We start from the raw sequence: 12,438 nt of genomic DNA on the forward strand, positions 1-12,438 counted from the left end.
AACGTTTATTGTGGCAGAATGAACAGAATGTACTATGGAGAAAGTATGAATCATATTTCCATAGGAGGTCTGTGACTGCCTTGCTTCAAAAGAATTAAACACTGTGCCTCTTAGCTGTGGTTTGCTGCCTGTACTAAGTTTGCTTAAGCAGGCTGTAGCCACGTCCCATAAAAAGCTGACACCTGACCTTGATGAACGCACTGTCTGGGGAGGCCCCAGCTGAATAGGCCTTGGCGCTGTCCTTCTCACAGCTGGCTGAATTCGCTCCTTTTGCTTTTTGAAATGGCACATTATTTTCTGAAGAAGTCACTTTGGAAAGCCAAGTCTGTGACAATTTTTGGTTAAGAGTGTGAGTGGATGAGTTCCCAGTTCGGTGGTCACCTCAACCTGAAACTCATAAAGTGGCCTTAGCAAGCTACTCAGTCTCTGTCTGTCCATCATCTCTACCACCTGCAATACTGGAATAATAGTAGCTTTGTTTAGACAACAAATTCAGTGTATAATCAATACACGGAGGAAGCAATGGGGCTGAACAGGGCAGGGTAACCTTCAGCTCACTGGCCTAATCCAGGAGATGGAAGTTGCCCCTCCAGCCTGTCATCAGGAGAGACCGTATATGAGCTAAGTTTATCTGAGCTTTCCAGGCACACCTCAGGTTAGCTGCAGATGTCCAGGCCAACTGATCTGCGTAATTAAGCACCAGGACTGGTATAGCTTGCGGGTGTTCATGAAGCACTGGAGAGTGTCAGTGCCAGATTGTTTTGGTTTTTGCAGGCAGTTTCTCTTAAGATGATTTATATTTCTTAGCAGTGTACTAGCAATGCAGCCATGAAAAGTATGCACACCCTTAAGTATTACACTTACTGTGCTTCCAACGGTGGACAGAAGCTGTTGTCTTGCACTCATATCCCATCTGATTTTCCTACCAGTTCTTTCACATTTTTTCTTACAACAGAAAATCCATTAAAAGGATGATGGAGTTGCTGCACAATGTCTTCTCTCTGGCTGCTCTAGAAGCTACCTGTCTAGTTTTCCTACCTCTTGTTCTGGCCCAGACCGCGGTCCTGGTCAGGAGCAGCAGCGGCAGCAGATGCTACAGCATCTGGCCTGCAAGCAAGCGAGAGCAACAGTGAAGAGAAAGGATGAGGAACAAGAGTGGTGGGGGATGATGGCTGAGCGAAGGCAGACTCAGTGAGGGAGGGGGCTCCCACCTTGTCCTGGCCAGACTACCAGGCTGATGGCAATAATGTAGGAAATAGGGAGTAGATGACATTCTTCCCTGAACAGGGTAGAGGATGATCCCAAGAGTTTTGTCTGTTTTAGAACACAGCTTTCTGCATTCCTTTAGAAACTAGCATGCCCTAAAATCTGGGAGAAGACAATCCTTGCTTCAGGTAGCAAACTGGCTGCTGTGCACTTGCTCTGCATGGTTTTCTCCAAGCACTGTAGGGAGATTCCTTTTGTTGCTTTAAGCATCTTATCCTGTGTCATGAGAGCTTCACCTTATAAATGCAAACATTCCAGTGTAAGCTAAGCTTATCTTGCCTCAAGTCCACTGAGACTTGTGGGTTTAGTTTTCATGAGACGTCTGCCTGAACAATCTCCAGTAAGACTTCATCTTAATTAATTAGGACTTGGAACGTACTTTCCAGGACAAATTATATTCTGATGAATAGAACTCTCTCCCTTACAGATGGACTGCTAGAAAGCCAAGATATTTTTTTCTGTCTAGCAATCATCCCAAAGCGACCCTTAGATAAAGTTCAGAATCCAATTTCATTGTTAATTCACTTAATTCCATTCCATATATTTCAACACCAAGTGACTGAAACATGATTGGCTCAAAAAGGTTTACCTTGAAAAAATTTCTGGTGATATTTTCAGTCTGCACCTAGAAAATGTCATTTTGTACAACATATGACAGTATGGTTTAGGAATGTTTCCCCCCTTAAAGTAGGGAAATAGTACCATCTTTATTAAAGGATGTCAATTTTACAAGCCTGTGCTGTACTAGAAACTCATGGTTAAGCGGAGAACTGAGGATGGGGCCCTCCCAAAAGCCTTCTAAGATGCTCCTTTTCCAGAGCTGATTCTCCTTTGACTTGCTGTTGCTCATATGAACACTGAGGAACCTTTGCATATGCAAATTTACAATAAAGGTATACATTTTAAAGCAAGGGAAAATAGGATTGCAATTCAAATATACTGGTCCCAAACTAGTTAATGTTAGCAAAAACTGAAGCCTATTTTTTTATGAGGTGATAAACTTGTAATGTGTTATTTCAGGTTTCAGGTACAAGTGCACATGACAGAATATTCTTCCATAGACATTTGCTCCAAATAGGAAACTAGGTGTCAAAGGAAAAAGTTCTAGTTTTCCTAACCTGCTGGTTTTCTATGTTTAGGGAAAAAAGATGTATTGAGGAACAGTCTTCACTTGGAAGTGATACAGCCCAGCCCCAGCTTCAATACTTCAGTAAGAATTGGAACTGCTAAGGACCAAATTTAACACTATGGCAGGGCACCATGTGTCCTATTTTATAGAGCAGTCCTCTTTGTGAACACCTGTCCATCCCAAGTAAGTCCAGTTTAAACATAAAAAACTGTACAAAAGGAAAGCATGGAAGGGCATTGAAGTTGTCCATCCATAGTGAAGCACCTGGACAGCAAACTGAGCTGGGCATGTAGGTTAACCACTTACTTGGTGGAAAAATATTTAAATAACATTTATTATTTCTAAATTTGTACTTATAGATAAATGTGCACATGCACATGTTATGCAAAACAAAAACAAATAGAAAGCCACAGCCTTGAATTTAGAACAACTAAGCAGGGATGTCAGGAATAGGACATTTTGGAGGTCTTTCAGCTGTAGGGTTGCTGTAAATTGGAGCCAACTTGATGGAACATAATATCTAAACATATGGAAAGTTATGTAAATTGCTTTTTATATTTATTTATTTAGGAGGCTTCTATGCCGCCCCATTCGCCAAAGCCTAGGGACAGCTCACAATAATAAATAAACACAATATAAAAACAATACAATTTGAGTTGACCTGGCCAAGAATAAAATAAATAAATAAATAATATTAACAATTAAAATAATGTTTGAATAAAAAGGTCTTTGCCTGGCGCCGAAACACAAATAATGACGGCGCCAGGCAGACCTCTCTGGGGAGTGGTTGAAAAAGAGGAAGAGTAAATTTCTGGATTGGTGCTCAATAAGGACTAAGATTTCAGGAAATAGAAGAAACAAAATCTCACAGACAAGACGGATGTTCAGCCATGTGCTTATGATAAAATCTTACAACTCTGCAACCTGTATGCATGAGTCAATCCCATTGAGCTCAATGGGTCTCACTTCTAAGTAACTGGGCATAAGATTGTGTTGTAAATCACAGATATCAGAGGAGTGGCGTACCTCAGTACTTTGAATCAACTGAGTTCTCTCCCAACATAATAGAACTTAATAAAATTCCAAGATCACTGCAAAGAATTTAACTAAAATTAAAGGTGCAACATATCTACCCTGCTTAAGTTCTAGATTTTAAATAGGTCAAATTATAGGTCAATTAACAAGTGGAAAGTGGTTGAAAGGATGAAATGCCAGTGTCAGTGGGAAGACGGTCCTTGCTTATACGCTGGCGCAAAGAGAAGGAAGGGGAAAAGTCATGTCAGGATAAATGTCTGGAAAGAAAGATAAGGATGGGTCTTGGAAAAACTCTGGTGGTCACAAACAAGCTCATTACTAGCACTGCACTTCATGCAGGAAAATGCAAAGCAAACAGCTTGTGGTGACTCCTATGGAGAAACAGGAAAAGTGTGTGGGGGGTGGGGGAGGGGGAATGGCATCCCAGCTATGAAGCGGAATGATTTTTATGTTAGGCACAGCCGGAGTTTTCTTTCAACAGGCTAATCCATGGTGCTGACAACTATGTGCTCTGAAAATGTATGGGTCTGAGACTGTGTGCTCTGAAAATGTATGGGTCTAACCCCAGCAGTTAGACTTGAAGTAATCAAGAAATATAACTTCACTAAATCATATTCAAGATATTAAATGCATACTTTATATCAGGAAGAGTGTTTTCCATCTGGTGTTGTTTGATACACCATGCCTTGCATTCCTAGACTCCTGACAATCAAATCTAATCAATGCAAGATTCAGCATTATGAATTGTGAATTGGCTGGCAGTACAGGGTTCAAAAGCACGGAAGGAGTAAGCGTGGCCTGCAGCCGCTCATGGGATGGACTGCGAATTAACATTCCAAGGACGGTCAACCAGCTGGATGCAAAACAGTGTTCCTGCCTTGCTCCTAGACAGTGAACTAGAGAAGCAGATCTCAGAGAACAGGAATTCTGCAGTCTGTGTTGAATGGTGTGAAGAAGGGGCAGGTGGGCAGCTAGCAACTCCCATCAGCCCCAGCCAGCATGGCCACTGATAAGGGATGATGGGAGTTGTAGGGCAAAATACCTGGAGGCCACAAGTTTCCCACCCAGGCTGTGAAAGTATTTGGTTGATTAAGAGTGCCAGCATTATGCATTCATTTGTAAATCAAGCCCTCAGGCAGTAATGTTTGTTGCATAGAAACAGAAAAACAGACAGGAATTCACCCTGCAAAATAAAGGTGGGTGTGATACATTACTGAAATATTTCTGCTCAAATTACAGACTAAATGTAATCAATTTCTGGGTCAATCCTTGTTTCTTTCCAGCCCTAAATGCAACCTTTATCCACCAGTATCACCCTCTAAGGCAGAATCCTTTGTTGAATTTGCTGGTCTCTACTTGTTTATCTCATACCTCATGCTCTTTCAGATGGCAAAAATGTTCCAAGAGAAGGTAGAGAATGTGAAGTTCAATGTCGGCAAGCACCTATCACTCCAATTTCTTTTTGCCTTGTTTCTTACGGCCTGAGGCAACAGGGAGAGACAGTGAGCAATGAAATCCTACACCATTACAAGGGTCAGTCTCTCCCTGCACCTGGGCCAGCCTTCCCATGAGGTTGGGTGAATCCTATGGCTTGAGCTGTGGACTGGGAAAGGCAGCCGTTCCCACAGGCTGAGAGTTCAGATCCTGTCACCAGCCTGAGCTTCTCAAAGTGAGGAACAGGGTGACGGGCTGGGGAGCCCAGCTGATCCCTCAACTTCTGTGGCAAATGCTGCGGCCAGAAAGCAGCTGTTGCAGTGCTCAGGAGTAAGGCAGAGGTGGGTGGTCCCTCTGGAGAGTTGTGCTGGCCACAGCAGGATACCCCCCATGCGACTCCACAGCCCAAATGCCTCACTGTGAGGAGTTTCTTCCTCAGAGGAAGGCACTGATGGGGAGAGGACCTCGGAGCTCAGTTGTGCTGCTGGTCATTTTAAAGTTCGTGGACGGCACCTCATGGATTCAAATAGGCTCTACCTCCAAACAAACAGACTGGCTTTATTTAAACAAAGGCTGCTACACAGGCTCTTCTCAGGCTATGGCCACGCTCACCTCAGGCCGGGGAGCTGTGTCCATTGCTTTGACTCTTTCTGGATTCCTCTCAAGAAGCACAATCCATTCAGGCTGAATGCAACAGTCATTTCTTACTGCTACACTTGAGAGCGCTCCATCTGAAAAAGGATGCCTCTGAGCAACATTGCCGAGGCAGGAAGCGACAGCAGCTGCGAGGGCAGCCTCCTGTTCCCTAAGGCAACCGTGGTGGCTCAGTGCCAGCCCCCTCCCCATGCAGCAGGGACAGCAGCTGTCTTGCGCCAGCCCAGCCTCCCGCTCTGGTCTCTGACGGCACACCTAAGGCCTTCAACAGGAAAGCAGTTCTTTAGCCTTTTTTCTAAAGAGCCATTCTTTTTCAGAACTACTGAGTAGCATTAATTTTACAGCAAAGTCTGGGTTTTTCTCTGAATTCTAGACTGTATTGTGTTTGTGGTGCAAAGTCTCCCTGCAAACAGCACCTGTGTGGCAGCATGTGAGGTTCCCTTTTGGGAATGCTCAGCTCCACCAGGTGAGCAAAGGAGAAAAGCCCAGGACTTGCTGCTGCTTGCCCAGCACTTGCCATCAAGCAGCTGATGATGATGATGATGATGATGATGATGATTATTATACATTTATATCCCACCTTTCTTCCTCTTGCAAGGAACCCATGATGCTCCTCCTCCATAACATTTTAACCTCACGACAACAATTCTGTCAGGCGGGTTAGGCAGGGAGTCAGCGACTGGCCTAAAGACACCCAGTGAACTTCATGGCTGAGATCCTGGCACCCTGAGTCCCAGTCCATTACTCTAACCACCACACCACACTGGCTCGCGGTAGAATTGAGCTAGGCGACAGGCATACACTGATATAACATTTGCTGCTGGCATGTTCAGACCCTTGCTGGGACCTCCAAGCTGGCAGCAGGCCCACTGCTGACCAGAACTGGGTCTAGCATAAACCTCGTCACCAGGATGGGCACGTCACTACATCAGAATGTCAGCACCAGTAAGATGAAGAGGCGATGTTTGCTGGTGCCTCCCAAAGGCAAAGTTCTTGCTCTATGTGGAGCGTGTCAAGAGCTGTTGCTACTGAGCAGTTCCAGGAGGAGGCAGATTCTGTCCAAAGTTGTGTTGTGTGAAAAGGCGATGGTCCCTGCCCTGCCCTGCCCTGCCCATCCCCTCCTGTCCTGTCCCGTCCCCCAACTCTTAAGGGAACCTGGTGCAAGCATCCTGACTGAAACCCCCTCAAAACCACAGAAGGGTGCAGCCACTTAAGCTGAAGTGAGCAACTCACAGAACCCCCACTGTTCTAGCCTACAACTCCCGTCAGCTCATGCCAGCATAGCCAACAGTGAAAAATACAGTTGCCCCCCCCCCCCACGTTTGCAGCAATTGCAACTATCTTGACCCCCTGCCCAACTTTTAATATGGCTGACCATACATGCACTGGATTGCTTCTCCTGCTCCCTCTCAGACCTTGGTCTGATCTAGCAGGGCTCCTCTTCCTCATTCATTGCATTCTTAGATTCTTATTCTACCTTTCATTCACTGCTGCCTCCTCTTTGCACCAGGAAATGCTGCAGGGCAAAAAGGCATGCTTTGGAGGCCTCTATCTCTCCCCTGTTGCTCCCTCTCTCTTTATGCTGAATACAATTTTCCACAGTAGGCTGCAAAACTCCAAACAGCCTCTCACTTAATTATTGATGACAAATCTGCAAATAATCACATCTGTGAAAGTTAAACCTGCAACAGTCTTGGTTAGACTGTACTGGCCATTGCAGCCAAAACGTCTGGAGGGCCACAAGTCACTCAGCCCTGCTCTGGGGCATCAGAATAGCAGTTTTGGAGAGCCTTTGAGCCAAGATGCTCTCCTCCTTCCGTCCGTTCTTCCCACTGCCCCTTCACTGGCCTCACACCCAGTCAGCACCGCCTTGCAGGCCAAGAAGGTAATGATGCTGGCAGAGATTCTCAGGACACTTCCTGCTTGCTTGGGGAGGAAGGCAGCAGGCAATAACAGCAATGGGAAGAGCAGCAGGGCCAGAGAGGCCCGGGGTGGTGGTCTCAGCAGCGGTTCAATGGTGCCAAATCCAAACACTGGCTTCACAGGATAGTTTTTTTGGAATAACAACACTGCTTAAAGCTGGTTTGGACCTAATTTCAGATAAGGATCAAAACCGTGTAGGGAACCAACTGGATGAGCTCATGAGAGAGCACACTAATTTCAAATATATGCAGAAAACAAACTGAAGATGAGGTTAGGAGAAGTAGCAGGAGGATTCTTTGGCAGATCTGCCATTTGCATTGCTGCTTTAAAAGTGTCCAGCAAGAGTGTCCATTGTTGCTTTTTAAGTGTTCCTAAAGCCTCGTCCCAGGGCCAACTGATGCATATCGCTACACTACATCTCTACATCATGCAGCGCCAACTTTTTCTTGTCATCCCAAAGAAAACAGCCAAATTATCTTTCCAAAACCAGGCCTGCTGACAGGCCCCTCACTGTAGTATGAGCAGTAATATATGGATGTGTGCAATTTGGCTTTGCAAAACAGATGTCATGGTGTGGTAAGGAATTTATTTATGATAAATGCAGCAACACTCATTAAAACTCCCAGGGGGTGTGTGCCTGTGTATCTCTGCATTACCTGGCAGCTGGACTGTACACTGGAATGTGCAAACGGACCAGGGTGGCTCCCGTTGACGCAATGGGCAGCTGCCATGCAGCGGCTTTTGTCAGTTCCAAGCCTCAGGGGTTTTGCTGACCCCGAGAGTGCTCTGGACATTGTGCACATGGTGCCTGACAGGAGGGAATGCTCCTCGACTGCTCCCTTGAGAATCCCCCTCAGAGGAAGCCAAGAACAAATTCCAGCCCTTGCAGCGTGCTTTGTCCCACTATAGCTACATTTTAAAGAGGGAAAAGAAAACTGCCCTCGTGCGGTTCTGATTCTGTTCAATTCGGGAGTATATCACTTGTTTTAAGATGCTCCTTGTGCATGTATCACCTCTTACATGTTTCTTGAACAGTCTTTGCCCCAGTGGGTGCATTAATCATTGGGCTGCTTTCGTGCAACAGCAATTTGCCACTGTTTAAAGCAGGGCTGGCAAAGGGGTTGCCCTTCAGAAATTTTGGCCTCTAGAGCCAGTGTGGCCTACTAGTTAGATTACTGGACCAGGACCTGGGAGATCCAGGTTCCAGTTACCACACAGCCATAAAGTTCCCGGTGTGACTTTAGGCCAATCACTGACTCTCAGGCTAACCTACCTCAGAGGCTGTTGGGAGGATAAATGGGAAGGAGGAAGAATATGTAAGCTCCCTTGGGTTCTTTACAGGAAAAACATGGAATACAAGTATAATAAATAAAATCTCCCAGCATCACTCACCATTGGCTAAGCCGGACAGGGTTCATGGGAACTGTAGACCAAAACTTTAGGAGAGCCATAAGTTGTGCATACCTGGATTACACTATTCGGCCTTTTTGATGGTCCAGAATTTAATTGGCAGAAAATTATTTCTCCCTAAAAGGAAGCAGAAATAATATATTCATATTGTTATATTATTGCCTCTTCTTCTGTGGGCAGTGAATGGAGCAGCAAAGAGAATGGAAAGATAGAATAGCTTTAAGGCCACCAAAATAGGTTTGGTGTTTTTTCACTTAAGGCACAGGTTTTAAAATACGCAAATAGGATCAACTGAGGAAGCTGATTATTATCCAGGTCTGAGTAGGAATGGAGGTAGAATTTAAACCATTCCTCTTCTGCTGTACACCTGAGGCAAACACCTCCTCTGAAACCTGGTATTTGCTTCATGGTCAAATGGAATAATTGTAAGTATTTTTATACCATCCTGCAATCATCTTCTTCGGACACTTCCCTCAAGGAATTTTTTAAAAATAAAATGTAATACAAAAATTTAAATGAAAGACACAAATTATAACAGCATAAAACAACAGTACTAAAATTTCATCTAAAAGGCCACAAATAAGAACAATTATTTTCTAAAAAGCTGAAAATCAAAACAAAGCCTGTGCCCGGTCCTACAAGGCCACGACAGTAGGTAACAGGGAACCATTTTGGAGAGAGGGTTCCACACCCGCGGTTCCACCACCAGGAAAACCTTATTTTTCCAGCTAAGAGTTGCCCATCCTAGCTGCTCAGATGGTGGGGACACCCAGAGAAGGCCCTTCATTGCAGGTCCTAATGTACAGGTAAGTGGGTACTTTATGGGGACAGATGCCCTGCCCAATGCCAGAAATAGCACTGAAGGTCAAAGGCAGCACTCTGAACTGCACCCAGGAATGGACTGGGAGCGATGCACAACTGACACAACACAGCCATAAAATGACTGCAGCGCTAGCCCCAGTTCGTACTTCAGCAGCTGCGTTCTGCACTAACCGCTGCTTCTCAAGGGTCTTCAAAGGCAGCCCCACACATAAAATAAAAGAGCAGTTTAACCTGGAGGTTGCCAAAGGAGACCAAATGGTCTTAAAGTGAAAACCAGTCCTGAACACCAAAAATTATCACATTTTATCTTATTTTTATTGGATGGATGCTCACTCGACCTTTCTATCAAAAATGGCATTCAGGGCAGCTTTGGGGTTCAATCATATACACCCTGGTACAATTCACATTATTTAATATTTCCCATACAATGTAAAACTGTATTCAGCATCAAGTGCAGTTTGGCCCTCTGAGGGCAAAAGTGAAAGGAGAGCATCGCTTTGGCTTATGGGCAGGTTTCAGATATAATGTTAGTCAGATTTCTAAAGGGACAGTCCTATGCATGTTTACACCAATCCTACAACTGCCAGTGTGTGTGCCCTAGCCAGGATTGGTGGCTGGGGAATTGTGGGAGTTGTAGGACTCTTTTCCTGCCCAAACAACCATAGGATTTCACCCTACAGGAACTCAACGTGCATGTTGACAAGCGCACTTACCAGCTGCTCATTTTCGCCTGCAAATGCTCTGTGGTATCTGTGCTGTGAGCTGCGTGTACAAATGCCCTCCCAAGGCTCGCCCCACTTGAGGGGGGGCAGCGGTGGTCCCTTTGCTGGTGGGAGGGGGACAGGGCCATTTCACCACATTTCTCCAGGCTAAGCAGAAACCTTCCAACAGTTCCATGGGGCTAGAGGTTACCATTAACTGAGGCGGTAGCACCGCTGCACTCCGATTTCTTAAGTTTCGGCTTGTTTTGTTCTGTTTTGTTTTCTGCCACAGCGAAAGGCCGTAGTGGCGGTGGTAATAGGCCTTGTGGTGACAGCCTGGCTGGCCTTGGCAACTTCCACAGTCCCTCAGAGCTAGTATTGTTCTGGTGCATTCTGGGGCAGAAACGATAGCTGCACTGCTTTAAAAAACAAAACAAAACAAAATATTCAAAGAAAAATCTGCAAAGTCACCTTTTTCTTGGGGCTCACGAAAGAAAAAAGGAAACCTCAGAAATGTACAGGCAGTCTCTGGATTAGGAACGCCTGGGAAAATGAAAATTTGTCTTGAAGTAGAATTTGTATGCAAGTTGGATCATGTATAGTTGGTCCTCCACATTTGCAGGGGTTGGGGTACAGGACCCCATAAAAGTGGGAAAAACCATGAATATCTCTAGGCACTCCCCTGCCTAAACTCACCAGTGCTTCCTCTTTGCAGCAAGGAAATGCTGGTGAGATTTCTCTCTCTGGAGGCATGCTCTGAAGGTCTCCCTCTCCGCTCCTCCCCTTCACTTCCTCTCTCTCTTTGGTGATGCTTCAGAGGCGTCCTTTCTCTCCCCTTTTGCTTCTCCTCTCTCTATGATGATGACAATTTTCTTCAGTTATTTTTTAAAAAATCTTATTTTTTATGGCAGGTCCTTCATTAGCAGAGGTTGTTAGTAACTTGGGCATTCATAACTTGGGGACTGTCTGTATTTGGGGAAATTTTGGCAGAGTTCTAGTAAGAAATGTTAAGAAGGTTATGAGAGACATTACTATTTCAAATCACTCTTTTGAACAATGTTTCAATTAATTTATTTGCTAAAAACTGTCAGGGCAGCACACAAGCTTGCAAACAAACTGCTTCCTTCTGCTTTTTGCTGGTGATATTTAAGCACACACAAAAGCCCCAGACAATGTTGAGGTTAAGAATCCATCACAACTCGAAATTTTAAATTCATGAAAAGCTGATCTGTTTTAGCATACTCTTAGTGGCTGCACACAGTGAAGAGGTGCTACTCACACCCGTGCCTGCTAAGTAATATACAGGACTGCAAGATTTCAACTGCTGCAAGGTACTAGCTGCCCAGTTTGCTTTAGCTAAGCTCAGATGACCTATCTGAATGAGCCTGGATGCTTGGATTAAGCTGCTGTTCCATGGATGTCTATGAGAAAGTAAGGTCCAGTGTGCACTATGTGCTCTAGATCTTCAGTCCGTTTCAGAGCCAGCCCTACCATTAGGCAAAATTAAGCAGTTGCTTCAGGCAGCTGATGCTGGGAGAGGGACAATAGTTATTGGAGGAGACAGTTGTGGGGTCATGTGGTCTCCAATCCCTTGTGTGTCCCCCCCACTATACAGTGTGCACTCTAAGCTAGTTTGCTGCCTTCAGGTGTGGCAGAGGATGCTATCCCATGGGCAGTGTGAAAGGAAGATTCAAGGGCTGGTCCGCTTGGCTTTTGTACATGGATTGGAGGAAAAGTACCATTTTGTCCCTGGCTCAGGAAGCCCGGCTTGGTAGGTAGTCTGATCCAGCAAATGCAATCTGCTGGCCAAAATAAATTTCTGTGGTTGGAGCTTTTGTAGTGGGTGCAAGAAACCCCGATTTGTGGTTAGGGGAAAGACCACATCTAGCCATCTGTAAATGCACATGAAACAATGTGCATTCCCCCTTGGGATTCCTTTGAATCCCAGCATTACGCAATGCTTCTCTACATGTGCACGGCAGCCATGCTGCGGAGTCCTATTCCTTTGGTTGTCTGGGTCAGGGCCCAAGTGCTGTTATTCTAGGTTTTGGATAATGAGGGAAG

The sequence above is a fragment of the Varanus komodoensis genome, unplaced genomic scaffold, assembly GCF_004798865.1.
Source record: "Varanus komodoensis strain SLA01 unplaced genomic scaffold, ASM479886v1 scaffold16, whole genome shotgun sequence".
NCBI classification, from domain to species: Eukaryota; Metazoa; Chordata; class Lepidosauria; order Squamata; family Varanidae; genus Varanus; species Varanus komodoensis.